This window comes from Humulus lupulus, chromosome 6, assembly GCF_963169125.1.
Source record: "Humulus lupulus chromosome 6, drHumLupu1.1, whole genome shotgun sequence".
Lineage (NCBI taxonomy): Eukaryota > Viridiplantae > Streptophyta > Magnoliopsida > Rosales > Cannabaceae > Humulus > Humulus lupulus.
In genome coordinates, this window is record NC_084798.1 from 28,795,355 (window position 1) to 28,812,214 (window position 16,860).

The following is a 16,860-nucleotide window of genomic DNA, read 5'->3' on the forward strand; positions in this document are numbered from 1 at the left end:
GGAGAGTTGGGGACGAGGACGGCGCGTATGACTTGAGGGGGCTCGTTGGAGAGGCCTTGGCCTTTGCCGGAGTTTTCACAGTCTCTGATTAATTACGTGCCTTATCTTGCGTCGTTTGATCTCAGATTTGTGATATTTCTTTGTTCTCTAATATTTGTTTTTAGAGATATATTATTGTAATAATATATATGCATATGCGTACATAGTTTGTGGAGGTGCATATTACTGTAAGAATCACCATTGTGCAGTGCTAGGAGAATTTAAAAACATACAAACCCATAGAATAGTCCTGTAAATCTTATAAGGTATATTAATATGCTCAGCCAAAAAAGAAAAATAAGGAGTAACTTGACATAGTTATAAAATGCTCGTGATTAATTAAGTATGATTTAATTTTTTACATCTTATAAGAATACATATATCTTTCTAATAACAGAAACTTAAAATATATAAATATAACATGTATTTTACAGCTTCTTCACAATCATGCAATCGAAGGAAATAATAAAGCAGGGATCTCCATCATCATCCTGAACAATGAAGAAAAAGCAATATAATAAATATATACGTAATAATATCTTAAAGAAACCTATAATAATAATTAGAAAAATCTATAGTGTGACAAAAAAAAAACTTACAAGCATATACTCATCTCAAGAGCACTAGCTATTTTTGTATGATTCGGTGTTAGTGTGTGTTGTTTTTGGCGCTAAGCATGTCTTCGGGGAGGGCTGTTGATTAGGTTGAGAGCTTTGGTGGTGATATTGGCCATTCTTTCTTCTTTTAGATGTTTCAGAGAAGTTTCAGAGAAATGTTAAGGAAAACAAGCAATTTGTGAAAAGTTTACTCAGCTCAATCGTAGCATGAGTACTGGCTGTACCTTTTATATTAACAGAGTAATAGCATATACAAAAAAGAATAAACAAATGAAACTATTACACGTAGCACTAATAACAAATTGCCCCATATACACAGAATCCGAGGCTAACAAATTCTGACAAATAACAGAAAAGAATATTCTGCAATCTCTCTTTCTTCTAACGGTCTTAGCAGCCGAGCTGTCATTTTCCATTCAAATTTACACTTCATTTAACACCACCCCTCAAACTGCAAGGGGATTCCATCACTTGTAGTTTGTCCACCAAGAACTGAAATCTAGATGGTGAGAGTCCCTTAGTTAGGCAGTCCGCCAGTTGATCATGAGACGGTATGTATCTTATTTCTAGTTGTTTCTGCAACACCTTATCCCTGACAAAATGCACATCAAGTTCAATGTGTTTTGTTCTTGCATGATACACTGGATTGGCAGCCAAAGCACTTGCACTTATGTTGTCACACCATATAATCGGAGTTGTTGGAAGCTGAATGCGCATCTCTTTGAGTAGCTCAAGTAACCATGAAAGTTCAGCAGCCAGTTGAGCCAAAGCTCTGTATTCAGAATCTGTGCTCGATCTTGCCACTACGGACTGCTTCTTAGATGACCAAGAAATCAATGATTCTCCTAAAAATACACAATACCCTGCAATGGACTTCCTGTCATCTGGACAACAACCCCAATCCGCATCTGAAAACCCAGTTAAAACCAGCCTGTTAGATGGTGCAATATGCAGGCCATGATACATGGTGCCTTTCAAATACCTCAATATTCTCTTTGCTGCATTCCAATGCTTTGTTGTAGGACTCTTCAAAAACTGGCTTAGCTTATTCACTGCAAAAGAAATATCGGGCCTGGTGTGACTTAGATATTGCAAAGCACCGATTATGCTCCTGTATGTGGTTGGTGTATTCAGAGTCTCTCCATCATGAATAGACAATGGTCTGCCTGCCACCATTGGTGTTGGACATGGTTTTACATACATCATATTTGTCCTCTGTAACAGCTCCGAGATATACTTACTTTGTGACAAATAAATTCCTGTAGCATCCCTGAACACTTCTATTCCTAAGAAAAAATTCAGGGGACCGAGATCCTTTAGTGAGAATACTTGATTCAATTTGAGAATAAACTTCTGAAGTTCTTCACTGTCATTCCCTGTAATGACAATATCGTCCACATAAATGAGCAGCATAATCACATACCGAGGATGCCGAAGCATGAAAAAGGAAGTATCTGCTTTGGAGTTGACAAAATGCCATTGCTTGAGTGTGTCTTTGAAACGATCATACCAAGCCCGTGGGGCTTGTTTCAATCCATACAGGGACTTATGGAGTTTACAAACATGATGAGGTTTACTTGAGTCTTCAAATCCCTGCGGCTGTCTCATATATACATCTTCATCAAGCATGCCATTTAAAAAGGCATTATTAATGTCAAGCTGGCGTATTGGCCAGTTATTTGATACAGCAAGTGTTAGAACCACACGAATAGTTGGAGCTTTGACAACAGGACTATAGGTCTCTCCAAAGTCAACCCCAGGTCTTTGTCCAAAACCTTTTGCCACCAACCGGGCCTTGTAACGTTGAAATGAGCCATCTGCATTGTGCTTTATCTTGAACACCCACTTGCAACCAATGATGTTGTAATCAGGTGAGGAAGGTACCAATGTCCATGTGTGATTGTGTTGTAAGGCAGAGACTTCTTGTTGCATGGCCAAATTCCACCCCTCATGCTGGAGGGCATCCTCAACCCGAACAGGTTCATGAAAAGAGAGATCAAATTGGGAATGATGGAGATATGCCTTTGGTTTAAACACACCAGCTTTAGCTCGGGTGATCATAGGATGAGTAGGAGGAGGAGCTGGAGGATCAGCGAGAAGTGACACCTGAGAGGGAATGTTTTCTACTGCACCAGAGCTATCGTCATTTAACACAACATCCAAATTGATCGTTTGAGGAGAACTAACCTCATGTTCAGTGGAGGATGCACGATCGGGTGATACTGCAGGGACCATAGATGTGGAATCTGAAACTGATGGCAAGTCTGAATGAGGAGCATTGGAAGGAGGTGAACTGATTGGTGTGGATGGTAGCACAAACCAAGAGTGAGGTGCTTGTAGTGTAAGTGGCTGTTCAGGTTGGTAATTATTTAGAAAACCATTTTTAAAAGGAAATTCAGATTCATTGAAAACAACATGTCTAGAGATATAGATTCGACCATGTGGACTCATGCACTTGTACCCCTTATGTGTTTCACTGTATCCCAAATTTACACATTTTATAGAGTGGAATTGAAATTTATGGTGCTGGTATGGCCGAATACAGGGAAAACATGATGCTCCAAACACTTTTAAAAAGTTGTAATCTGGGAGTTTAGAATAAAGCACAGAGAAGGGAGACTGCCCCTGTAACACAGAGGTAGGGAGTCTGTTTATGAGGTATACCGAAGTCTGAAATGCATCAGACCAGAATTTCAAAGGCATATATGCCTGTGCAAGGAGTGTGAGGCCCATTTCTACAATATGTCTATGTTTTCTCTCAGCACGCCCATTTTGCTCAGAGGTATGTGGACAAGAGTGCTCAAACCGTATTCCACATTCATTGACTAACTTGACAAATGATTGATACTCACCCCCCCCCCCCCCCCCCCCCCATCTGTTCTAACTCTTTTAATTTTTCTTTCAAATTCAGTTTCAACTAGACTCTTGAATTGAGTAAAAGCTTGTAATGCATCTGATTTTTGCTTGAGAGGATACAACCAAGTATACCTACTATGATCATCAATGAAATGTATGTAATATTTGAAGTTGGTATGAGATGCAACTGGGGCAGGACCCCAAAGATCAGTGTGGATCAATTCTAACACATTACTTGCTCGGTTTTGAGACAAATTGAAAGGCAGTGCATGAGACTTGCCATATTGGCATGCATCACAAAATATCAAGTTTTCATTAACAACATTTGGTACATTTGAAAGTTTCAAAACTTGATTTAAAACTGGTAAAGAGGGATGACCCAGCCGCCTGTGCCAAGTATATTTAGGGGATTTTGAAAACTGAGTTTGAGCAACAAATGAACTAAAATGGGACTGTGAAAGAGTTTCTGAATTTGTTGAACCTTGTGGTGTGTCTAGACAATATAGGCCATCTCTAAGTGCTCCTTGCAGTATCACTCGACCTGCTTGATCCTTCACACAACAAGAAATAGGGAAAAACTTAACTGAGACTCCATTATCATGAGTTAATTTCGAAACACTAACAAGATTCTTGGCTATATCAGGCACATGCAGAACATTTTTCAATAACAAAGGGGCTGAGTTATTTGAATTTAAACTGCAATTACCAACATGTGAGATATGAAGTTTAGTACCATTTCCAACCATCACCTTCTCCTTACCATCATAGCCGACCTTATCATTTAGCTTCAAATCGTCTAGAGCAAGATGATTACTAGCTCCGCTGTCAATATACCAGCTATCATCATTAAGTGTTTCTGGTGTGGCCACAAGTGCTTGAAATGGATGCTGTTTGTCCCGATCCTGGTCTCCAGTAGGGGGTTTTCCATTGAATGCCTCATCATAACCATTGTAACATATGGCCGCTGAGTGACCATATTTTCCACACACCTGGCATGTGGGCTTTGAACTATTATTGCCATAGCTGCTTCTTCCTCTTCCTCTTTGATTTGCAAAGCCTCCTCTGCTCCGGCCATAGGTGTTTGACCCTCTTCCTTGATTGAAACTAGTTCCATAGTTTTGTCCAGGACGTTTAGCTTGACCTGAATTGAAAGGCTTCTGAGCAAAATGAACAGAGGGGTTAGTTATTTTTCCAGTGGACATATTTCCACTTAATCTTTCCAAACGACTATCAAAACTGAGTAAAGTACTCTGAAGTTCCTGCCAAGTAAGTTTCTCTTGTCTTTCAAGAGGAATCACAATAGACAGGTACTCTGCATCTAGCCCCGAGAGTACATTGCCATGAAGTAATTTTTCTGGATATGGGTCACCTGCAAGAGCAAGTGTATCAGCCCAGATGCGTTTCTGTCTTAGATACTCAGACATAGTCTGAGATCCCTTTCGCATGGTTTGCAATTTTGTTCTCAGTTCGTCCATATGTGCTCGAGAGTGAGCTCCATATAGTTCTTCAAGAGCTATCCAAAGCTCAGCTGCTGTTTTGCATCCTATAACCTCAGACGCAATTCCTTCCGACATAGATCCATATAACCAGCCCATTAAGAGCTGATCATGTATAATCCAGGATTCGTATTCTGGATTTTGTTCTTTATCATCTGCACCTGCAACAGAGATAAAATCCGATGGACATGGTTTTAAACCATTGATGAATCCATCGAGACGATGTCCTCGGATGATGGTAGATACCATCTGTTTCCACAAAGGAAAGTTGTTTCTATCCAGCTTCAGAGTAAATGGCTGGCTCAACACATTGCTAAAAGGAGCTGCCATGGGAGCTGAGCTGACGACGGAACCTGCAACAAACACACCCGAGTTAGTAGACCCAGCTGCTTGAGCTGGTGTTCCACGTTCAAAACCTCCTGCCTGAGCTGGTGGAGTCCGGTTCTCGTCCGTCGACATATGAGGAACCTGGCTCTGATACCAAGAGAAGTTTCAGAGAAATGTTAAGGAAAACAAGCAATTATTGAAAAGTTTACTCAGCTCAATCGTAGCATGAGTACTGGCTCTACCTTTTATATTAACAGAGTAATAGCATATACAAAAAGGAATAAACAAATGAAACTATTAGACGTAGCACTAATAACAAATTGCCCCATATACACAGAATCCGAGGCTAACAAATTCTGACAAATAACAAAAAAGAATATTCTACAATCTCTCTTTCTTCTAACGGTCTTAGCAGCCGAGCTGTCATTTTCCATTCAAATTTACACTTCATTTAACAGTTTCAACCCCAAGACAAGCTTGTGCAGAAGGAGGAGCATAATTTGATGGATTCATTTTCGACATTTTCTTTGGTGATGCAAATAAGGCCTTGCTTCTATCTATTTATATGTGAAAAGTGTGTGTATATATATATATATATTTGTATATTAATATGTGAAACGTATATATTGGACCTAGTTGATCTCTCTGGCTTGCTGTCGTGCAATTAGACGAGAAGGTTTCCATTGCTTTTACCTAGCAATATAATATAATGCAAGACGAAATGTAGAGGAAATACTGGTGTGTAATTATAAATAAATGTATTTTTTTAACTTATAGAATGGGATATAATTATCTTATGTTGTATTTATATATTTGTGGATGTGTAAATATAACCCCAAATATAAATGAGTTACGTACGTAAATGAATTTTAGAGAGAATATTGATATGTGCACATAATATTTATATTAAAATATTACACATGTATGTAGTAAGTTTTATTTTTTAATTTTATGATGGTATCATCTTAAATAAATATGTAATTGATATTAGTGAGTAGTGTAATATTTTAGTGTCCTCTTTTGGGTAATTTTGATTACATATAACTCAAAAAATGATCATGTGATTTCAATTATAAATATTAATAATTAAAATGAATTTTTATAAGTAACTTGTAAGTAATAATGCAAAAGACTCGTAAATATTATTTATAGAAGTTACAATATAATACTTTTGTTTTGAAGAAAAAAAACAACTATTCACAAACTCAAATTGAAAAGCTTTAAATGATTTGATAATTATTCTTTCAACCATTATATATATACTAGATACAAACAATTTAGCTTAGTTTAATTTATAGAATTTATCAATTAAATTTATTAAATTTGTATATCATTTCCATATCAATTTCAAATAAATAAGCAATATTATATATAAAATAATGACATAAATATACTATATAAAAAAATTAAACCAAAATATCTCTTATGATTTTTTTAAATATATATAATATGGTAACTTTTTTAACATAAATGATAATTTTTTTAATAAAAATTAAGATTATGTATTATATATTATTATTATTATTATTATTATTATATTTTATTGCCTTTTAAATTTATATTAATAATTATTAAATATTTACTCTTGTATTAAATATTATATATTATAATAAAATATTTGAATTCATATTAATATAATTAGTAAAAAGTTATTGTATATCATTTAAATTTATATTATTAAATATCTAGTTTTGTATTATATATTATTATAATAATGATATTTTATAATATTTAAATTTGAATTTATATTGATATAATTATTATATATATAGTCTTATATTAAATATTATTAAAATAATAATATTTTATAATATTTGAATTTATATTAATATAATTAATAAATATCTATTTTTAGTTAGTAACTATCATACAATATATAGATGATTGGTGAGTTTGCAACCAATAATAGTTAAACAAAATACATTTTCTTATATTAAAGTCACATTTTTCACTTTTTCCAACCAAAAAAAAATTGTGTATTGTTATCATTTGATTCAAACTTGTAGATAATATTATAACATTTAGATAAAAATGAATGACAAAGATTATAAAAAAAATGGTACATATAGATTATTCGGTGAAGTACGTAATAAATCTTTCACATGGGTCGTAATACTAATAATAACAAGTAATATCAGAGAGAGGCAAATAAAACGGGAATTTAATCTAACGCTGAAAGGCCGCGTAGCAATTTGAAACTTGGAGCCCAAGCTCAGTCTCTCTACATAAATTGACCTAGCTAGTTTGATTTGCTAACTTCACGGCAAAACACAAAGAAATGTAAAAGGAGTGTGAACATAAAATTGAATTAAATAAAAGTAAAGCCTTAACAAATTTTCTATTATTTAGATTAATATTTTGGGTTCTAACTTTGTAGACCAAGACATTGTCGGCACCTTCAAAACAACAAATCAAAACAAAAATCTCATCACAACTATTAACTCACTTTGCTTAAATTAAAAATACTAGATATATATGTCACAAACTTGGGGACATACACATTTCTCAACAGTATGCTTATATACAGCGTCTCACACTCGACACATTCTATTATTAGCTTATATGTACTTCTGCATACTTTTTGTTGACTGTGCCAACCGATTATTTTGACTTGTCATAATAATTAACTTTTTTTCATTGTGCTACCTCAATCATTTATTTATATATATGATTCTTCTCTATCAAGTGTCTCCACAAATTTTCGAGGAAATAGCCTTTTGAAAACAATTTAATTGTTAACTATTGGTTCAATCAACTTCTTTTATTTTATTTGACTAAAACCGTTTAAAGTTGTTACTTGCTCTTAACTGTTTTGTCTCTTCTAATAAGTTGTATATAAATAGTCATACTATTGTATAGCAGAGGAACAAGTATTTTTTTTCTCTGCATTGTATAGACTGAAACTGAGAGAAGAGAGTTTGTAACTTTGTAAAGAGAAGTGACTGTGATTAATGAGAATTGATTGCCCTTGGAGTTGTTAGAAGGAGAATAAAAGTGTGTATTCATTCCTTGAAAAAAGAGGGAGCACTATACAGGGTTTATATAACCGTTTGTAATAAAGAGAGGACACATGTCCAATACAAGAAAACCAAAGGAGCCAAATTAGGAAAAGTAAAATGTTGACGCCATTTTTCGTCAACAGATAAAAGAAGAGAGCACGTAAACAATTAAAGACAATGGCCAAAAGAAACAAACGAATCAAACACACGGTTTTTTACGTGGTTCAGCAGTTAAATCTGCCTAGTCCACGAGTCTCTGTTATTAACTTCAAGATTATCTCTGAGCAATTCTTTAGCATGAATTCTACAGAGTTTTCTCCTAAGGATCAGAATTTCGGTCCCTTACAATGGTGCAAGACCTCTCTATTTATAGAGAAGGATGCAGAATACTATCCCACATATATTGGGTAGTTACTCTTTTTGTGTAAATAAAATAAATGGCTTTAAATGCCAATAATCAGATATAAAAGGAAACGTCCCCCCAAAGATCAGGGGGCGTATAACTGAATAAATAATATCCCACAATTCTTGGGGATTTACATCAATTAATGAGGGTTACATCTCATAGTTATAATACTTGTAGATATTCAAGGTGGTTATAACGTATCTTCAAGGCTCCAGCATTTCAGGTTTCATGCCATTGTGCGAGCCATTGACATCTCCCGAGCTAACGTTGCTTTCGAGATGGGATATTGAGCTCAAGACCCATGCTCCGAAGTTCCTGAAGATGAAGGTATTCTCGGAACTACCTTTCGAGATCGAGATCATTTCGAGATCACCGCATTCGAGACCATATATCATACTTTGCAGGCTCGACTTACAATCCTAGATCACTCTAATCCTCACGAGACCATTTGTTGCGAACTCAGCTTTCGAGGTCATATTTACTATGGCATGAAATCTGGGTATAACATAAAACTAATTAAAATGCTTAAATTAATTACAATTTAACATCCCCCTCAAACTCATGGGGCGTGGAAGCACCGTGAGTTTGTTGCGTAACTCTTGAAAGCGGGAAGTAACAAGTGGTTTTGTGAGGCAGTCCGCAACTTGGTCCGTTGAAGGTGTGTATGATAAAGAAAGGGAGCCACGATTAACCCGTTCACGAACGAAATGATAATCGATCTCAACATGTTTAGTGCGAGCATGAAGAACCGGGTTCGAGGCCAAATGAATTGTACTCTTGTTGTCACAGTGAATCGTCGGAGGAGCAGGTAGAGAGAAACCAAGTTCACCGAGAAGAGAGTGAAGCCAGGTAACTTCGGAGACTCCATTGGCCATGGCTCGATATTCAGATTCAGTACTAGAACAGGAGACTACCTTTTGTTTAGCGGAAGACCAGGAAATGAGGTTGTGGCCCAAGAAGACACAGTAGGCGTTGGTGCTACGACGATCGTCGGGACACGAAGCCCAATCGGAATCAGTAAAACAGTGTAGATCAAGGATGGAATCACGTTGAAGAAGAATGCCGAGATGAGCAGTGCCTTTGAGATATCGAAGAACTCGTTTAGCAGCTTGAAGATGGACGGTAGTTGGTGCATAAAGAAATTGACAAAGCTTGTTCACAGTGAAAGCAATGTCGGGAAGAGTAAGCGTGCAATACTGTAAAGCCCCAACCAAACTGTGATAGGCCGTGGCATCAGATAGAGGGTCCCCATCATAAAGAGATAAAGGGGTGAGGGAAATCGGGGTGGAGACCGGTTTGGAGTCCAGGAGATCCGTTTTGGTGAGTAAGTCATGGATATACTTTGTCTGAGAGAGATGAAGACTAGAGGATCACCTATGTACCTAAATGCCAAGAAAGAAATGTAGAGGACCCAAGTCTTTAACTGCAAATTGAGTGTTGAGATAGGTAATCAATGCAACAATCTGTGAAGATGAGGACCCCGTGACAATAATATTGTGACAGTCAGAATCCCGTGATCCGTAAGGGGAAAGACCGGGTAAGCTGTGCAATCCCACACCGCCTGAGGAAGGTCAAGTGTAATGATTCTAAGACTGTGTAGGTATGGGACTACACAGTTGAAGAGGGCTTAAATGTATTGATGGGTACTACCTATATCAGGAAGGTGCATCTTCTTTTCGGTAGCCCATCTCTTGAGAACTCCATGGTTAAGCGTGCTTGGCCTGGAGTAATCTAGGGATGGGTGACCTCCTGGGAAGTTTTCCCAGGAAGTGTGTGAGTGAGGACAAAGCACGCTGGAAAGACTTGTCTTGGTTTGTAGGGCCAGTCGTCATTCTAGAAAGCAACCATAGTGATGTGGGGCGTCACAAATATCGTCCACATAGATAAGAAGAATGATGACGGCAGCTGAAGACCGATAAATGAATAGAGAAGTATCAGCTTTTGAAGCAGTGAACCCCCAAGTAATAAGAGCAGTACTTAACTTATGAAACCAGGCGCGAGGAGATTGTTTTAAACCATAGAGGGATTTGGATAGCTTGCAGAAATGGTGAGGATGATCGGTGTCAACAAAGCCCTCAGGTTGAGACATATATACAGTTGCAGTAAGGTCACCATGGAGGAATGCATTTTGAATGTCGAGCTGTGTGATAATCCAGTCGTAAGAGACAGACAAAGAAAACACCAAACGAATGGAGTTTGGTTTGATAACGGGGCTAAAAGTCTCATGATAATTGAGGCCATGAATTTGGTGAAAGCCCTTGGCAACAAGGCGCGCCTTGTACCGTTCAACCGATCCATCAGCATTGAGTTTAATACGGTAGACCCATTTGCAACCAATGATTCGGCAGTCCGGAGGAGGGGGCACAAGAACCCATGTTCGTTGTTTCTTCAAGGCAGTAACTTCAGTTTCCATAGCAGAATGCCAGTTGGGATCAGCACTGGCTTCTTTAAAAGTTGATGGTTCAATAGGAGTTCCTGCAGCTACACTATAAAACAAACGGGGCTTGTGAATGCCCGATTTAACTCTAGTTATCATGGGATGCAAATTAAAATGGGCAACAGTAGGTTCATGTGGGCTATGCAAATCTGTCATCAACGGAGTGTGGTAAGAAGAGTGAGATGCTGAAGAAGAAGAAGAAGTAGGGGATGCGGCAGTGGGGTCGAGTGGAAGTAATGGAGTTAGAGACTGTGAAGATGGGGAATAGGAGGAGGAATGAAGAGATGAATGAGAAGAATGAGAGGCTGTTGTGATAGGAGGCATTGGGGAAGGAGAAGAAGTTACATTCGGTATGGGAGTTGGAGATTGAGGAGAGAAGGGTAATGAAGTAATGACAGTATGAGACTTTGTAGGTGGTAGGGAGGGTGGGGAAGGAGTGGAGAATGGGAAATGAGTTTCGTTAAAAATAACATGACGTGTAACAAATATGCGACAATTTGAAGAGTGAAGACATAGGTATCCTTTATGTTTGATGCTGTAGCCGAGAAAGGTGCAAGGGGAAGAGCGAAATTCGAGTTTGTGAGTGTTGTAAGGACGGAGGAAGGGAAAACATTAGCAACCAAATATGCGAAGGAGTGAATAATTTGGAGGCTTATTATAGAGAAGTTGATAGGGGCTGGAGTAACTGAGAGTTCGGGTAGGTAATCGATTGATCAAGTATATGGCAGTAAAGAAGGCATAGGGCCAAAAATGGAGAGGCATTTGAGCTTGGGCCAACAAAGTCAAGCCGGTTTCAACGACATGACGATTTTTACGTTCAACACGACCATTTTGCTGTGGAGTGTGAGGACAAGATATGTCGTGACGAATGCCATGTTGAGTAAAGAATGTGGATAGGGTGCGGTATTCACGGCCCCAATCCGTACGAACAGTTTGAATGTGACTGTGAAACTGGGTAAAGACTAGATTCTTAAAAATTAGAAAAGTTTGGAATACCTCATCTTTAGTTGTAAGTAAATAAAACCAGGAGAATCGAGTATAATCATCAATGAACAATAAAAAATACTTTACTCCAGTAATAGCCGTGACAGGGGCAGGACCCCAAATGTCGGAATGTATTAATTCAAAAGGCTTTGAAGCCCAAGATACAGAATTAGGAAAAACGAGTCTATGAGATTTGCCTAATTGACAAGCAGTACAAAATGTTAGGCAATCTTTTGGAGGAAATTTAAAATTACAAACAGACGAAACACGAGAAAGAACTTCTTGAGACGGATGACCTAAGCAAGAATGCCAAACATCGACAGAAGACTTGGAGGATAACAACAGCTGTGGTGATGCAGAGGACGGTGAAGCGGGCAGTGAGAGTAAGACTCGATAGATGCCTTGGTCAAGAAGGCCTTTGAGGAGGATGTGGTGATTGACCTGATTTTTAACAAAGAAATGAGTGGGGTGAAATTCAACATATGCATTATTATCAATACAAAGCTGAGAAACACTTAAGAGATTTTTGGACAGAGATGGTGAATGATAAACTTGACACAATTTGAGAATAGGAAAATGAGATGATGGTAAAAATGCAAAACCCACATGTGAAATAGAAGCTAACTTACCATTACCCATTGTAATTTGATCATTACCGTGATATTGAGTCGGAGATTCCAAGAGATTCAAATCGGGGGTGAAATGGTGTGAAGCACCCGAGTCCATATACCATGCCGGGTCAATGACTGTAGGGAAAGTGGAGGGAGTGGGTAACAGAGGTGGGTTTGGTGATGGTTGTTGTTGTTGCTGTGTAAAGTAGGCATTGAACTGACGGGGAGGAGGTTGAAATTGAAGGTTGGTCCGATGGTAGCAAGAAGAGGCAGTGTGACCAAGTTTGAAGCGTATTTGGCATTTGGGAAGGCGCGGGGATGGTCGAGGATTGGATTGAAGCCAAGGGGGAGAGGACCGTGGAGGGTGAGTATAAGGTTGTCGTGGTGGTTGGGAGGGGTGGTTAAATTGTGGGCGAGAGGAGGGAGGATACTGTGGGTGGTGGTTTGAGTGATTGGAATTTGGAAAACGAGAGGGAAACGAAGAGGATGAAGGGGTTTTGGGGCGTTGTTTGGGAAATGGTAGATTAGCAAAGTTGGCTTGAAGGGAGCTTATTGATGCGGCAGCCGTTTGATGGTCCAGGCGAGTTTCATAGCTTAACAGTAGAGCATGAACCTCCTCAATGGTGGGTTTGACAGGGCGAGCTAAGATCGGAGTCACAAACGCATTATACTCCGATCCCAATCCGGTGAGCAGGTATGTTAAATGTTCTTGGTCTAAGACAGGGGCACCCACCGAAGCTAGTGTGTTGCAGAGGGACCGAAGTTTCTGGAGATACACGAATGCAGTAAGACCTTCCTTCTTTACGTTTTGCAGCGCCGTTCAAAAATCAGAGCTCCGAGCAAACGAAGCGGTAGTGTAGGTGCGTTCCAGTGATACCCAGATCTCGGCAGCTGTGGAGAAGCTTACGATTTGACCAAGCATTGAATTGGAAAGAGAAGCATAGAGCCAACTCATAAGAAGCCGATTGTACCTGTGCCAGGATGTGAACTCGGGATTGACCTGGGTTGTATTCGAATCAATGAACTGTGGAGGGCAAAGAATCGAGCCATCAATGTACCCTTCAAGTCCATTGGCAATGATAATGTTTTGCATTTGCATCCTCCAAACAAGATAGTTGGTATCATCAAGCTTGACTGAGATTGTTTGATGGAGAGAGGAGATATTAGAGGGTAAGGAAGAAGAAGATGGAATAACAGAGGTTGGAGAAGTATTAGGGCCGGCTATATGAGGGAGGTTTGTATCAGTAGGGTTTTGTGTATCGGCACCCTCCATTGGTGGGGTAGAGGCTGTACTAACAATTGATGCCATGGAGAGTCGTTATGGTTCTGATACCATGTCAGAAGAAGGAGAATAAAAGTGTGTATTCATTCCTTGAAAAAAGAGGGAGCACTATACAGGGTTTATATAACCGTTTGTAATAAAGAGAGGACACGTGTCCAATACAAGAAAACCAAAGGAGCCAAATTAGGAAAAGTAAAACTAATTAAAATGCTTAAATTAATTACAGTTTAACAGGAGTAGACCAATTAGATTTATTGTCTCTTGGATTGAACCTTGTAATCCTGGTGTGTTCCTTCTTTGTTTTTCTGTTCTGTTCTTTAATTTCTGATTTAGAAATTCTAGGTTTGTTTAAGAATTGATTAAACATTTGCTCTGTATTTCTTGTTCATACTTGGTCACAACAAATTGGTGCGGTAAACGTGGAACCAATCATCATGGCTTAGTATAAAGTGGAGAAATTCACAGGGAAAAATGATTTCGGTTTATGGCGATTGAAGATGAGGGCACTTCTTGTTCAACATGGGCTTGAAGAAGCTCTAAAAGGTGAAGTTGGTCTTGATAAGAAATTGGAGGATAAAGCTAAGAAATTTCTACTGGACAAAGCACATAGTGCGATTATTTTGAGTCTAGGCGACAAAGTGCTGAGACAAGTCTCCAAAGAAAAGACTGATGTAGGGGTTTGGACCAAGCTTGAAGGTCTATATATGACCAAACCTCTGATAAATCACTTATATCTGAAACAAGCTTTATATTCTTTCAAAATGCAAGAAGATAAATAGGTAGAAGAACAACTAGATGTTTTCAATAACTTGATTCTTGATTTAGACAATATTAATGTTTCTATTGATGATGAGGATCAAGCTCTTCTGTTGTTGTGTTCCCTGCCAAAGCCTTAAGCCCATTTTAAAGTAACTATGTTATTTGAAAGAGATTCTTTGACTCTTGATGAGGTTCAAGCTGCCTTGAATTTGAAGGAGCTGGATGAGAAAAATGAGCCAAAGCGTACTGTAAATGGTGAAGGGTTGTCAGTAAGAGGTTGAGCAAAGAGGAAGGATAACAAACATGAAAGGAAAGGTCAAAGTCACAGTCTAGAAATGGTGGAAATGTGCCACACATAAAATGTTATTACTGCCATAAGGATGGTCACACTTGTCGCTTCTGTCCTGAAAGAGAGAAGAACAACAACTTTGATAAATCAATGGAATCTGGGAATGCAGTAATAGTTCAAGATGGATATGAATATGCACATGCATTAATGGTTTCAAATGAAAGTTCAAAAGGGGAATGGATAATGGACTCGAGGTGCTCATTCCACATGACACCAAATAAGTCTTGGTTTGAAGAATTTAATGATCAAGCAAGTGGTTCAGTTCTTCTTGGAAACAATAAACCGTGTAAGATTGCATGTATATGATCTATTTAGTCTAGCTTTCATGATGGAATTGAAAGGTGTCTTCAAGATGTTAGATATGTGCCTGAATTGAAGAGAAATTTATTCTCTTGGTGAATTAGACAAGAAAGGTTTCTTGTTCAAAGGTGAAAAAGGAATCTTGAAGGTAATTAAAGGTTCAATGGTAGTCATGAGAGGTGTAAGAAGAAAATGGCCTTTATTCTCTGGAAGGTGAAGTTGTTACTGGTTTTTCAGCTACAGTTTCTAAAAGAATTATGTCAGAGACTGAATTGTGGCATATAAGGTTGGAGCATGTTAGTGAGAGAGGAATGATTGAGCTGGAAAAAATATGAGTTGCTATCTGGAGACAAAGTGAAAAAACTTCAATTTTGTGAACACTGTGTTTATGGCAAATCGTGTAGAGTGAAGTTCAGTGTTGGTCAACATAGTACAAAATGCACTGCAGATTATATTCACGCTGACTTGTGGGGACCCTCTAGGACTCCATCTCATTCTGATGCAAGATATTCTTTTGTCTTTAGTAGATGATTATTGAAGGAAATTATGAATTTAAATTTTAAAGACAAAAGATGAAGTTTTTGAGACTTTTAAGAAGTGGAAAAACCTGATTGAGAATCAAACAGAGAGGAAGGTTAAAAGGTGTCGAACTGATAATGGACTTGAATTTTGTGCAGATTTCTTCAATGATTACTGTATAAAAAATGGGATAGCAAGGCATAGAACAACAGCTGTTACTCCTCAACAGAATGAGGTAGCTAAAAGATTCAATAGGACTATACTTGAATGGGTTAGGTGTGTGTTATTGAGTGCTGGTTTACCAAAAAATTTCTGGGCAGAGGCAGTAGTAATAAGAGGATATTTGATAAATAGATGCCCCTCAACAACTCTTAAAATGAAAACTCCTGAAGAAGTATGGTCTGGTCATCCTCCTAATCTTGAAAGACTTAAGGTTTTTGTTTGTATTGCCTATGTTCATATTACGCAAGATAAATTGGAACCTAGAGCTTTGAAGTGTATGTTTTTGGGATATCCAGAAGGAGTTAAGGCTTATAAGTTGTGGTGCATGGTATCGGGTCACAAAAATTGTATCATAAGTCGTGATGTCGTGTTCAATGAGTCAGAAATGTCTTACAAGAATAAGGTTGTAGTAGAAGGTACAACAAATGATCATAAAGAAGGCTTATATTTGAAAAAATATGACTTTGAGGTGGAGCCTAGTGATTAAACAGAAAAGAGTCAAGCTAGAACATGGTTGCTTGAAGATGAAGATCATGAGGAAAAATATTCTGAAGAAGATAGTTATTTACTTGCAAGAGATAGAACCAGAAGGCAAACAAAGCCTCCTGAACGATATGGATATGCTGATCTATTGGCTTATTCTTTTGTTGCTGCTAG

General features: G+C 38.0%; 1 long non-coding RNA gene across 1 annotated transcript; it reads right to left on the reverse strand.

Moving 5' to 3' along the window:
• Positions 1–337: 337 nt before the first annotated feature.
• Positions 338–795, reverse strand: LOC133781973 (uncharacterized). Its single transcript, XR_009870296.1, has 2 exons — positions 639–795; positions 338–530 (listed from the first exon to the last, which is right to left on the reverse strand). It is a non-coding gene; the product is annotated as an uncharacterized LOC133781973 (long non-coding RNA).
• Between the last annotated feature and the right edge of the window lie 16,065 nt (positions 796–16,860).